Consider the following 15,052-nt stretch of genomic DNA (forward strand, 5'->3'; position numbering starts at 1 on the left):
TGTTCTTGTGGAAATAGTAGGCTGCTCCTCGACTACATTTAAAACAGCCTCTATCGCATTTAAGTCATTTTGTCCATGTCCTGCACGTTCTCTGCGCGGTATGACAGACCCAGTATCACGAAGATGCTGAACGGCTTGTACAATTGTTCGCGGACTTGGGAAGTTCTGTCGATCAGGGAAACGCCTGCTATATTCAATTGCAGCGGCATTTGCGTTCTGTACACACTCTCCGTATACAATCACCATATCCACATATTCGGCATTCGTATACAAAGCCTTCACGGCCGACACTTTATGGAAGTAAACTAAACTAACGGTTTCGTGTGTCTTTCCAATCCACATCCTCTCTCCATCTTTATGGTGTGATATTCACTCCTTTGCGGGAAAAATGCGGGAGATATGAGGGGTGGTAGATTTGAATAAAATATTTAAATTGTTAATGATTTTGTAACCGTGTGTAGTGTATTTTGTATATTCAGGTATTTAGTGTGCCGACTTTTTTATTTAATAAAATACGGTGTACCTACAAACCTCTGCTTTATTTATTTTCTTTTAACGAAAGTTGACTTCGAGAAGTCAGGCTTGTTAAAACATTTTGCACTAAGTTAATACAATTGTTAAAATTATTTATAATAAAATGCAGCATGCTCCTTTATTTACTTGCATACATTTAACGCGGAATTCAAAAGTAAATCTGAACCATAGATCATTATCTGAACTTGGCAACGCTGTTCGCTTCAGGCGACGATTGATTCGTGACATTACGTTACAAAATTTTCCGAGCATCCGGGCATCTAGCATGGCCGCCCTCTTATCGGGAGTTATGGGTTGATTTCCTTCATTTTTAAATGTCGAGTAAAACATTTCTTTCCGATTTTCTGTCTTTATTAACCCTTCCGAAAACGTGGTTAAAATTAATGACATCTTGACTGAATCACCCTGTATACAGGGTGATTTCTCTTTAAATACATAAACTGTAGGAATAGATTAGTTGCTAAAAAATAAGTAGAGTTTGCTCTATAAACTTTTTTCCTTGGGGACGTGGTATTCGAGATACAGTGAGTGTTCAAGTTTCCAAAAAAAATATATATTTTCGGTCAAATCTTCATATTACGCTGAACGATTTCAATGCAATTTATTACAGTGTATTCACTTAATTAGACCCTTTATTGAATGTAATATTAACTTCGTGGCATTAACCAATGACGTGCTACTGAAGGTGCCGCTCCGTTTTCTCAAGAAAAAAATACGTCACTGCAGTTTTTTGTGGAAATAATGTTAAATTCAGGTACTGTTACATTAAATGAATGAAAAGTGATTCCTGGTATTTTTTAATAGTAGCATCCGTTTAGGAGATAATCTATTTATTTGGCGACTATAACGCGCAAATTTAAACCACCTACTCATATTTGTTTAAAATCCATCAGCAAAAGTTGAATCTTTTGTCTGCTTTATCAGTTAGTAAGCTTTACGATGAGCTCGTTTTAGTATTATAACTAGCTCTGTTTATTTATTTCTGAAGTTGCAGTCCTTGTTCGGCTTATGATCACGAGACGAATTGTGGCAAAGAATAAACGAAAATTGTGTAATCTCCTCAGGGACAATCATGTCATGATAAGTTCCTCTTTAAATAGATTAGTAAATGTCAAAAGTGTATCGATGCGGAAGGACTTCGTTTTGGACAATTATTGTTGTAGGACTCGTTACTTAATTACTTACTCGACCTAATGTTATTTTATTATTTAGTTTCGATATTTTTTATTCAAATTCAAATAAAACGTAAAACCAAGCCCAAATATCTCCTAAACGGCTGATATTATTAAAAGACACCAAGAAACATTTTTCATTCATTTAACGTAACAGTACCTGAATGTAATATTAATTCTAACGAGCGTTCAAATAAAAACGTGGTCAAGTTGGTTCTGAAAATTTGGACGTAGGGCGTAGCGTATAGCAAATGAACTTAAACGTCATCTGTCAAAGCGCTATATCGCCGCTATCAATTTGAATATTTTCGTTTTAAAAAGCGTTTAAAATGGTGTTTTCTCAAGAACAAAAAGTGTTTATCATAGAGTCCTACTTTAGAAATGGACGCAAGATTGATGGAATATGGAAGTATTCTATTGAGGAATGTTTCATAGAATTTCAAAATCAATTTCCCGGCGTTGTTGAGTACAAAATTTTTCAAAGTGCAGTTCAGCGTTGTGTTAATGTTTTTCGTGAAACGGGCAGTGTAACAAGAAAAGAAGGAAGCGGCCGACCTAAAAAGCGGACTGAAGAATTAAAAGAAAATGTCCAACAAATAATGGAAAATGCGCCAAGAACTTCTGTACGTGTTTTATCACAAATGGTGGGAGTATCAGTCGGTACCTGCCACACAGTGTTAAAAAAAGATTTGCGTTTGTTCTCCTATCGTTTAACTTGTCAGCAAGAACTTCATGAAGTTGATTTTCCGCGACGGGCTGTATTTTGTGAATGGTTTTTAAACAACTACGGTGAACTTCATAATATCACCTTTTTTTCTGATGAAGCCTGGTTTCATTTAAGTGGTTACGTAAACTCACAGAATATGAGAATGTGGTCTTCTGAAAAACCAGATAACTTTTTTGTCGAGGGCCCTCTACACGCTCAAAAAATTGGAGTTTGGTGTGCTCTCAATCGAAGGAGGATTTATGGACCTATTTTTTTTAATGGTACTCTTACTGCGCAAAGGTATAGAGAAGAAATTATCGCTCCTTTTGTTAACCAGCTGGAAGAAAACGAAATTACAAACTTTTACTTTCAACAAGATGGCGCAAGGGCACATACGGCAGGCGAGACGATGAATATGTTGAGGGAAGTTTTCCAAAATCGACTAATAAGTCTCAATGCTGAACATGAATTTCCACCGAGGTCATGTGATATTACGCCGTGTGATTTCTTTTTGTGGCCTTACCTTAAAAACACTATTTTTGAACTGCCTATTCCTGATTTAAACCATCTGCAGGCTCGACTTATAGACAAGATTCGTGAAATTAACAATACCCCGAGCATCTTAGAAAATGTCTTTAATTCTTTGAGGAACAGGTGTGAAAAGTGCTTGGAACAAGGAGGGGGACACTTTCAGCAGCTGCTTTAATTTATTGTTATAACAAGGAGGGGGACACTTTCCGCAGCTCCTTTAATTGTTTGTTATTGTTATCACGATTATTCTTTAAAATAAAGTTATATAGTCATTAACGTTATTGAAACTGACAGCTGCTATACAGCTCGTTGAGAAATGAGGTTAAGTTGGTCGCTATAAGCTACTCCCTACGTCCAATGTGTCAGAGCCAACTTCGACCACGTTTTTATTTGAACGCTCGTTACAAAAAACCGCCAGTGGCGTATTTTTTTCTTAGCAAAATGGGGCGGCACCTCCAGTAGCACGCAACTGGTTAAAGTCACAAGGTTAATATTACATTCAATAAAAGGTCTAATTAAGTTAATGCGCTGTAGTAAATTTCATTCAATTCCGTAAGCGCATTATGATGATATAGCAGAGAATATATATTTTTTTGTAAACTTTAATACCTACCCTGTATCTCGAATATCGAGTTCCGCAGGAAAAAAGTTTACAGAGCAAACTCTACTTATTTTTTTATAATGAATCTAGTCCTGCAGTTTCTGTATTTAAGAGTCCGTCGCGCGCTTGAAATAAACCCATTTTAAGAGTTCAGCCCATAACACATATTTGGAAAACGAATAAACATAACGGCCCAAATAAAAAAACAATCGAAAGACAAAGTGTTTTCCTAATGCTGTCTTGTAACAATTTTTTCAAAATTGGTTTCTAATTGTTTAAATTTAAAGAGTAAACTATGCAAGAAATCGTCATATTTACAATTTATTTGCTTACAAAAGGGAAGTGTGTCTATCTTTTAGCTTTGTAATGATACCAAAATTATATTGATTTGATAAAAATTACTCAAAATTCTATGCTAAATCCCGAACGTCTACAACTTCAGAAACGAATATATTTTAAATGCTGCAACCACGTGTGTTTTACTCAGTGGGATGGGCTTAGAGATTGGTAATTGCGGACAGGACCGGAGTTCAAAGAAATATCTAGTCAGTGATAATCTATACGTTCTCAATAATTGAGAGAGTATTGAATTAATCGATCTTGCGGGGTTTGATTCTTTTATTTTCATTGGTAGAAGTTTTTGCATCCAATGAGATATATCAGAGATTGATATAAAAACTATCTTGAGTTAAAGGTTGTACGGCACAGCCAGGCAACGTTATTTCGAGGGAAAAACTAAAAAATGTATTTTTTAATAAGTGTTTTTACTGCACTATCAGCGGTATCAATGAAATTATTAGTAGTAATAGTATATTTACTTTATACAGTACAACATAATCCCGTTTTCGTTTTTTGCCGTTTTTTTTTGAGAAAGTATACGTTTTTTGTTTCCAAATGCACCTGGTCATACTAGTGAAATACCTCATTTATGATCGAGTGCTCGTTGATAAGTATTGACGATTTTTAATTATTTTTGATCATATTGAACATATTCTCGTATACGAGATTTCTATTCGGATGCCTGTTATTAAAAATCACTGCCGCTTCTTGATGAGTTTTATAATCATCTCCCACAATCAAAACTATTTAAATTTTCTCCTAAGAAGTTAACAGAGCTGCCAGTTCTTGTATTTTATAAATTGTAACTAGCGTTTTGATGTTTGCTATCAAAAATTCCATTGGTTTGTAAGTGCATCTTACAGGAGAAGGTAAGGTAGTCGGATTTTTGTAATTTTTGATATTTATGGTACGTGTAGTTTGAATAAGAATTTTTCGAAGTAGTTCGACGCAACGTTCATAAATTACCGAGATAATCGACTTTGAAGTTTTACCTGACAGCTAAATCCACTAGATGTGGCACATTCTTCAACTGGGAGCGTGGCCTAATAGTTAGCATTCGGAACTGACGGTCACGAGATCGCTGGTTCGAGTCCGTCGCATGACATTTTTATTTTATTTTTTTCATAACGCACCATGTGGTATTTTATTATTTTTTTCATCTCGAAAATTATGAACAAACGAAATATTATAATAAACACTTATGTATATGTAGGAATATTCTTCAAATATTTCATTAAAATGCGCAATTGGTTGATAAACAGTATTCATTATGAATGAACAATAAAGTTTCTTTAAAAAAAAAACACACAAGGCCAGGTAGGTTTTTTGTTTTATTTTTAGTATTTGACATTTTACGCAGTGTGGCATAAGCCAGAATGAGTTATCATAGAAACATGGGAAGTAGAAACTTTTTATGCCCGAGCAGGTGTTGTTTTTTTAAACACGGCGGACGACCTACACAACCTAGCTCAAAATGTTAATTAAACACTTGAAGAATATTCCTACATACAGTTCTCATAATATTTCGTTTGTTCATAATTTTCGAGATCAGAAAAAGAAAAAGAAAGGAAGCTAGATGCTTAAAAAATTTCTGCTTCCCATTTTTTTATGATAACTACTATTCTGGCTCGTGCCACACTGCGTAAAATGTCAGTAACATAAATATAAAATAAAAGAACATCCTACCTGACCTCGTTTGTTTTTTTTTTGTAATGAAATCTTATTGTTGGTTCATAATAAATATTGTTTATCAGCCAATTGTGCTTTTTAATGAAATATTTGAAGAATATTCCTACATATACATAAGTATTTATTATAATATTTCGTTTGTTCATAATTTTCGAGATGAAAAAAATAATAAAATACCATATGGTGCGTTATGAAAAAAAAAAAATTTCACGCCAAGGGCTCGAACCAGCGATCTCGTGACTGTCAGTTCCGAACGCTACCTATTAGGCCACGCTCCCAGTTGAAGAATGTGTCACATCTAGTGGATTTAGCTGTCAGGTAAAACTTCAAAATCGATTATCTCGGTAAATTATGAACGTAGCGTAGAACTACTTCGAAAAATTGTTATTCAAGGTCCAAACTACACGTACCATAAATATCAAAAATTACAAAAATCCGACTACCTTACCTGTTAGATTTAATGTCTATCTCTAGACGTAAATTATCAATGCTAATACGGAGAAGAGTTTGTAAGAATAACAAAATCTGTTTTTTAATGGTAAATGGATAATATTGGATATCTGACCGTAGTTTTCTATTTGGAACTACTTTTAATAACGATTGTCGATATTTTAAAAAATAAAGGTACTTTACTCTTGAGCAAAATTTACATTTTTCGACAAACCTCGTATACGACTGCAAAAAATTGAAATCTGATTATTTCATTTTGGGTTTTAGGCCATGCAGAATTCTTCATCAAGAATAACTTTTTTTCATAAAACCAAAAAAGAGGAGGAGCGTTAAATTGACGTCCGCGAGATGTCGGTTATTCAATTTTGTATTGCGATGAAATTTGTTTGTACAATTGCGGTACAATAATTGTATTAATTCTAATTGACACAATTATTGAAGTAAAAATTGTAACGTTAGTGGCTCGTTTAAATCAATCTAAATACGTCCACTGTAAAATCATCGTAGTGGAAGAGCGATAGTCTCCGCCTCCAGCTGTAACGCCCGTGCACCCGACCCCGCAGCGATACCTTAGCAGTGTACAGAGAACGGACTCTTAAAGTAATATTATCCTGTATATTTGAAACAGCTATAAGTACCTACCCGATATTAGAATCAAAAAGTAAACATGGATCCACAAACGAGCCGTTTGTGAGATAATTTAGAATTTGTGGTTACCAGCCCCCACTGACTTGATTACGTGTAAACGTCATTCTAGTTAGGAAAAGGTGCTAATACAACATTAAGAAAAGTTATCTTACACCAAGTTTTGACTACATTTTTGAATTACCATTAAACTTCTAAGTAAAACGTTTTAATGTAATTACGTTTTTGCACATGATATATGAAGCAGGCTATAATTAAAAGTAATAAAACAATAGCAATAAATCAATAGTCCGGTCAAATTAGTCATAAAAATAGTGGTTAAATAACGAAAATTCCGACAGAGCTAAATTTTGGTGGAGACCTTGGGTACAGTATTAGAAATAAAGTGTCAAAAGTCCCCATCGATCCCATGTGTGCTAAAAAAGTTATTCGGGGTCAAAGCTCAAAATTTGAGGTTTTTTGGATTTTTTTCGAAAATGGTAAGTTTTATCAAAAAGTAGCCCAGACAACAATAGATCTTGAAATTATCTACAAAAATGGTCCTTATACTTTTTTTGCTAAGAATCACCATTCCTGAGATATCGCGATTCTAAAAGTTGAAGGAGTCACATTCTACATGATATGCACATACATGCCACGTATATTACATAGTCAGGCACTTAATACATCGGCTTCTATTAATCAACACTTGTATCGAGTATACTATCAAGTTCAAACATGGCTAGGCAATCAACTGAACCCAGAAGACTGGGATTGGAAATTAACAGATAATACTTTGGAACCCATTCAAACTTTACTCGCACCTGCTCCGGAAAAACTCCTAAGCACTATTTTTTGCAATTGCAAAAAAGGTAGTAGTGCTAAATGTGGCTGTAGAAGAGTAGGGTTACTGTGTTCTCCAGCGTGTACTAATTGCCAAAGCCAAAATATCAAAAGAAATCAGAACTACAGTTAAAGTCAATAACCAATACCAATATCAATAATAATCATGCAGTTAAAAGAGTATTGTGCTGAAAATTCCGTCATAACAGTTCGTAGAGTAGGCCTGCCGGGGAAACCACATTAAAATCACCTTAATCTCACAGGTGGTGTGGAAATGTATGCATTTCATGTAGAACGTGACTCCTTCAACTATTAGAATCGCGATATCCTAGGAATGGCGATTCTTAGAAAAAAAGTATAAGGACCATTTTTATAGATAATTTTAAGATCTATAATTTTTGTCAGGGCTACTTTTTTGATAAAACCTACCCTTTTCGGAAAAAATTCAAAAAACCTCAAAATTTTGACCTTTGACCCCGAATAACTTTTTTAGTACACATGGGATCGATGGGGACTTTTGATACTTTATTTCTAATGGTGTACCTAAGGTCTGCACCAAAATTTAGCTCTGTGGGAATTTTCGTTATTTGAAATGTCTATTTTGACCGGACTAGAAACTATAACAGACAATAATACATACATAGTACGTTAAGGTAAAATGCGTTGCTTTCTCCTTCTCCTTCCGTGTTGTAACCAACGCACGTGTAATTTCCTGCAGTTGCTCTGGAAACGCCCTGTAGAACTAGACTCTGATTGCTAATTACAATTCCAGTTCCAACATTAATAACTAGCAATTTACCCTAAAAAATAATTACCTACAATATAGTATGTAACACAAAATGCCTTTGACACAAAACAACTTTATTATACATTGAAATTAAGTTAAAATTGGTTTAAATTAAGCAAATATTTTTAATTAAATTTTAATTGTACTAATTTTATTTATAAAGTAAAAATAAATGGAATGAAATGAACTCGGCAAAAAATATATAATAGTTTTGGATCATCTAGAAAAATCACACATATAATAACAGTGCAGACATATTTGCATGTAATAATTCATCATAATTAATCATAACGTCAAATTAATATGTTTGATCAAATACAGTACAACAGTCATTATTGAAATACTACAACTACACCGGAAAACTTGAAAACAGAAAAATATATGGCTTCTCCTGCGCTAAATTACAAATAGTTGTGTGTTACTCGGTGAAATTGTACTGTGGACGTAAAAAAATATTAATAAACATTTTATTTCACTTTATGACGGGGGAGAGTATGTAGAATGATAATAGCAAAAAAGTAAGTCGAAAGAAGTGACGCTAAGCTGGCAAATTGCAAACAAGTGGCAAAATTACACGTTTTTCATTTTTTTTACTGCCCATGAAAATCTAGAAGACCTCTCGGAAAATTAGTTATTTTGTGTTGTAGGCAATTAAACTACCTACAATTTAAGGTACCTAAAAGTCATTTTTCACCTATTTGTTAACTGTAAAATAAAGGTTGAACGCGGAAAAATCAGTTTTCGAAAATTGCGCATCATCATCGCAAAAAGCAATGGATGTTGATGAAATTTAAGAAAAAGGTCAATCCAGTGATCAATTAAGGCCGATTCGATTGACCGTGAAATTATTGCTCCAGGTATTTTTATTTAATTTCGTTCGTTTTTTCGCAACTACTTGTTTAATTAATTAATTAACTAAACGTTAATTTAATACGTTTCTTTGGATCAATTCGAGTCTGTATTTACGATATTAACTTCTACAATTAACATTTAGTAATTAAACAATTCTTAGTTGCAAAAAAAACGAACAAAATTAATTAACAAATGCATGGAGCAACAATTTCACGGTCAATCGAATTGGCCTTTAGTTCACATGTTGATCACTGGATTGACCGTCTTTTCCTTAAATTTCATCAACATCCATTGCTTTTTACAATGATAATGCGCAATTTTCGAAAACTGATTTTTCCGCGTTCAACCTTTATTTTACGGTTAACAAATAGGTGAAAAATGACTTTTAGGTACCTTAAATTGTAGATAATTTAATTGCCTACAACACAAAATAACTAATTTTCCGAGAGGTTGTCTAGATTTTCATGGGCAGTAGAAAAATAGAAAACATGTAATTTTTCAACTTATTTGCAATTTGTCAGCTTAGCGTCACTTCTTTCGAGTTACTTTTTTGATATTATCATTCTACATACCTTTCCTCGTCATAAAGCGCAATAAAATGTCTACTAATAATTTTTCGTAATTTTGTAATAAGTTGTTATGTTTTATGATCTAATTCGACTGGAGTACATGTGTTTGCTTGAATTATAAAAATAAAAGAGCCTCTTGAGGCTTTAATTTTTTTGCAATATTATCGAACCAAAAATACAACCATTTAAAGGTGAATTGCTATTTCAAATGTTAACAAAATTTGTAAATTAAAATCAATTTGAATCAACGAAAAACCACAAAGAAGACAAAGTAATTTACAGACAAATCTACATCAAATAGTTCAGAAAAAACAAACACTACAATTTGTAACAAACCAACTGTTCGTTCCATTGTTTAATTACTAACAGTAAGTACATTTTTTCATCAATATATTTTTCAATTTAATATTTATTAGACTCACTCATCACTCTGTGATATCTTGTGTTAGAATGGTTACCTAATCTTATTAACATCTTTACCAGAGTAGCGCTGTGTATAGTGAGAACAACAACAGGATTCGGTTTCTCACGACGCGAGAGAGCGCTTGTAAAATTTTGAAGGCGTGGTGGATTTCAGAATATTTAATATAATATCAGTCATCCTGTTAAATTATGTAAATTTCCGTGTAGAATATTAATATCATAATTGTGATTGTTGTATGTGTATTTCGGACAAATACTGTGTTTTTGTTGATCTCGTGTCTTAAAACTGCCACGTGTTTAGAGGTTGGAACAGTGTCGTTCCCGTCCTGTATGCATTTTGTTAGTGCCATCAGAGTCTGTCTTATAACTTTGTTATAGTTTTTGAGAATCTCACTCTTACTCCCGTTGGAACTACTGCATATTTTTCGTGGAGGGGATATTTGTAAATTTAAGACAAAATCTGAGGAACCTCTCTAGGAAATGCACTACGTAACATTTCTCATTGAATTTGTGGAGCTTACCTGTGTAGGTAGGTGTATGCGGACATAAAAGCAAAGTTCACGGAGTAATAGAGATTATTTTTTGTTGTTCCCTTGTATTAAGTTTGTAATTGCAAAATGCAATTTCTACGTTTTTCATTCACTGTTCTTAACGTCTTTCGTTACCGTTTTTTTTTTTCAATTTTTTGTTGGTACCGCACCTAAAACTTTCAGTATACTGCGTCATATCCATTTCGAGCGCCATCTTGTAAAGTGGAGAAACGGTCAAAATTTTTATCTATAATTTAGAGTCTGGTCACACTTTCTAACTTTGGTTTTTGTCAGATTTTGATGATTTTTATTTGTAATGATCATTCGTAATTGTTTTATTAAATTCGAATTGGTGTTCATTCCTTACCTCTAGTAACTTGCTAATAACTTCAGTTTTGTAAAAGAACATAATACTGTTAGAACTTTTTCCTTCGCGTAGTCAGCTCAAGCTTTTGCAATTTTTTATGATTTTTAATTGTAATTTTTTATTGTAGAACTGTCTATTGAGCTCAAGTTTATTTAGGTACGTGGTGGTATTTTGTTTATTAAATTTTATTGTTATTTTATTTTGTTAGTACAAACTTTCGTCAAAAGTTTTTATGAAACTTGATGATACTTTCGCCTTTACCCGATTAAAATTTAATAATTCCTTAGTATAAGTTAGCCTAGATTGACAGAATTGATCTTGTATTTTTATCACTTTGCCTTTCCATTTTGTATGTTCATTATGATCTCGTCCCTAATTATTTTCATGTAACCACCATTGGCCACTTGGACAAGACGACGAGGAATCGTACTCAGCTTGGGAGTTGTCATCGTGTGAGTTTGCGGACTGTCCTCCTGTGCTCACTTCAATCACTGAAAATTAGGGGTTTCCAGTGACACCTGATCAGTTACTTGGCTACTGTCCAGCAATGTCTAGCAAGTATTAGGAGTGACGGCAACTGAATCTACCTAGTAAGACTTTGTTGATGAGGTGACTCTTGTAGTCCAGAAGATTTAGTGTAACCAGATCACTCATTCCATTTTATTGTCATTCCTTCATCTCATTTTTGTAAATATAATTGTCATATATCCATAATTTTGGTCTTCTGTTAACTAATTTTTACTTTAAAAAGCACTGCCTAATTAAAAAAGATGTGTATTTTACAATAATAAAGTTAGAGCGATAAAATTGATAACAATAAACTGGTGACAGATTAGGTGCTTGTTTTGAAGTTCCACTAAAAATTTCACAGCCATGCTCGCAAGAAATTATGCAATATCCGTTGACTGCACGAAAAACAGTAAATACCTTCAAAACTAAAAGAGATAGGTATAGGGAACCATTATAACACTTGAAAGAGAACAAAATCAATCAGGTAGCGCAAAAATATACAGTGTTCCATTAAAAAAAATAAGTTAAGATGGTTTAAACTTGACTAAATTCGGCATTAAATTTCTACCACCCTGTATGACATTAAGTCATTTTGAAATTATGTTAGGGAAGCTTAGAGTTTTAGTTTTGTCCCCTACAAATTTTATCGCTTTAACTTTATTATTTTAGAATACACAGCTTATTGAATTAGGCAGTGCTTTTTTAATTTTTTTAAATAAATTATATCAAACACGGTTAAATTTAAGAATAGGAAACCTTTATGAAAGTTCATCTAAAAATTGACGTAGAATCCAAAATTGCAATAATATACAAGGTGTTCCATTTAAAATAATGAAGATGACGTTAACTTCCGGTATAACCGGAAGCGTTAGGTGGACGCGAATATTTTAGTTGAGAAGAGCATGCCCAAAAACACTATTGCCCAAAAAAATTCCCTAAAATTTTTCAAAATTAAAATCGAAGTAGTCTCTGAAATATGTCTTGTCAGCGTGAGACACCCTGATATATAATTGGGAATTATTTTTCTTAGGTATCAGGTTCTAGTTTGACCGCTGGTCAAAATGATAAAAAAACAGCAGCAATAATTTTTTATTAAATTCTAACGTTTCGCTCCCGATCGGGAACTTTTTCAAAGAATATTTTTCAAAAAAAACATTATTTTGTACAAGTCATACTTGTACCGGAAACCGGAAAATATAAAACAACTTAATGATTTACAATTTTATTTTTACGATAATATTTTGTTAATACATACCTAAGAGCAACCAACTCCATGTATAATATAAAAGAAAAGAAAAACCAAAAATTTTTAAAACAACAGCTGCATCAGGAGAATTTTTTTGTTATTCATTTTTATTTTGCATTTAATTTTAGTGTTGAACCTCATCATAATTTAAACTTTATGTGTGAAAACTATTAATTTAGGAAACACGATACAGATATGCGGAAGTACTGATATCGAGTGAGAGCAAGAACAACGAGTCAAACAGATTGTCGGAATGGTGGCAATTTTTTTTGTAGAATTAAAATGAAAGAAGTGAACATCGGAAACATCTAGGAAATTTGTTGTAAACTAACGAGAACCAGAACTAGAAAACATAATTAAAAAAAAATTAAGTGTGTCTGTTACCGGCAGAGTTTAAAACTCCGGCATTTTATAGAAAACCTATGTATTTTATAAAATGACTGACGATTTTAGGAAATGTATGAAATCTGTTTAAATTTAAATATTTGTGTATACTTTACCTAGTTATTTTATAGAATGCCTAGGAATTCTATAGAATGCCAATGTAATATTAGGAAAGGTGAAAAATCAAAGATATAAAGAGAGAAATTAAACTTTTATTCGGAATAAAGAAATATTTTGCATAAGAAACTTAACAGGAACTTAACAAACCATGTAGTTTTTAAAAGTAAATGGGAATAGATTTTTCTATTTATTTTTGCAAGGTAGACTTGAGTGACATGTACTAGAACAATGTGTTTTCTTCTTATCACATAAGTACTTCTTTGCTTCACAGTTCTTTTTGCAACTGCATTTGACAAATCCTTGACCCGTTCCGGTAGACTGCAAAATTGCAACTGAACGTAGTGTAATTTCATTATCAGGAACATCTTTTATGTTTAAAAATTCTTTTTGGCAAACTGTAGACTGAGATCTAGAATAAAGCGACTTAACAACTCCTTGCTTAGTACCGACCTGGTATAGTCTATCGTCTGTGATATTCATGACAATAGCTTGAATATTTCGAGCATCACCACGTCTTCTATCAACTTATTCATACATTGCCGGTTATGCTATAGGTATTCCATAAAATGCCTAGGAGTAGAATAGCTGTGCCGATTCTGCTCCACAATTCAAGATGGCGACTGGAGCAGGATCGGCATAGCTTTCAGCCGGCTACGTCACATCGGCTGACGTCTGCGCGGTAGAGGTTGATGACCGTTCGTGCTGACTAGAAGTATTACTTATGTATGGATCTATCATTAGTAGTAGGGTTGATGATTTAATTAAAAATCAAATACAGAAAGTTTTATCATTTATTTGTTCTTGTTTATTACAATTCTTATACAATATAACATGTTACAATACATTATTTTTATCAATTCAGGAATTATGTTTGTCATCGTAACCTAACCATTTGACAAAAACTTTATTTCCCTTTTTTCGTAACATCTTTTCAACTAAGTGGGCGTCAGGATGTTTTACTTTTTGCAATTCCAGTTCATAGAAGCCTCCTGTTATTTCTTTACCACTCTCATCCTGCAATAAATATGTTGTGGGATTCGTTAATCTTATTTTCCTAATGATAAATATTTCGCTAGACCAATTTGGTGTGTAACCTTTCTTAAAAGCTTCTCTATATTTGCTAATTCTCACATGGTCGCCTACTTTAAATTTTGTTATTTTATCAGCAATTTTTAAATGAGTATATGTTGACTTTAATAATGATTTCTCATTCCTTGATGTAACTGTATTTGGTTTCATCCTTATTGTAGAATGGACAGTGTTGTTATATCTATCAACAATTTTATCTAAAATATGAGTCCACTTATATTCTCCTGCTAAACTAAAAGAACGCCAAAGCATATTCTTTATAGTTCTAATGGAACGTTCCACAATCGAAGCCTTCTTCGTACTATAAACACTGTAGTGGTTAATATTATATTTTTTCATCAGTTTCTTGAAATTCTCATTATAGAATTCCTTTCCCATGTCAGTTTGCAGATTTTTCGGAATTTTTTTAAAACGTTGTAAAATCATATTCATTGCAATTGTAACATCTTGCGCTGATTTGCTTACCAGAGGTTTTGTCCATACGAATTTAGAAAAACAATTAATAACGATTAGAACATACTTATATCCATTATTTTCCTTTGAATATGGTATCAAATCAATTAAATCAGCTTGTATTAAATCATTCAGACCTTTTATTACGGTTCTACGTCTTCTGAAATTGATTCTGGCAGGCTTGTGTAATTCATTAACAATGTCTTCTTTTACACTTGTTGCATATTTGTTAA

The sequence above is a fragment of the Anoplophora glabripennis genome, unplaced genomic scaffold (genome assembly GCF_000390285.2).
Source record: "Anoplophora glabripennis isolate ALB-LARVAE unplaced genomic scaffold, Agla_2.0 scaffold952, whole genome shotgun sequence".
NCBI classification, from domain to species: domain Eukaryota; kingdom Metazoa; phylum Arthropoda; class Insecta; order Coleoptera; family Cerambycidae; genus Anoplophora; species Anoplophora glabripennis.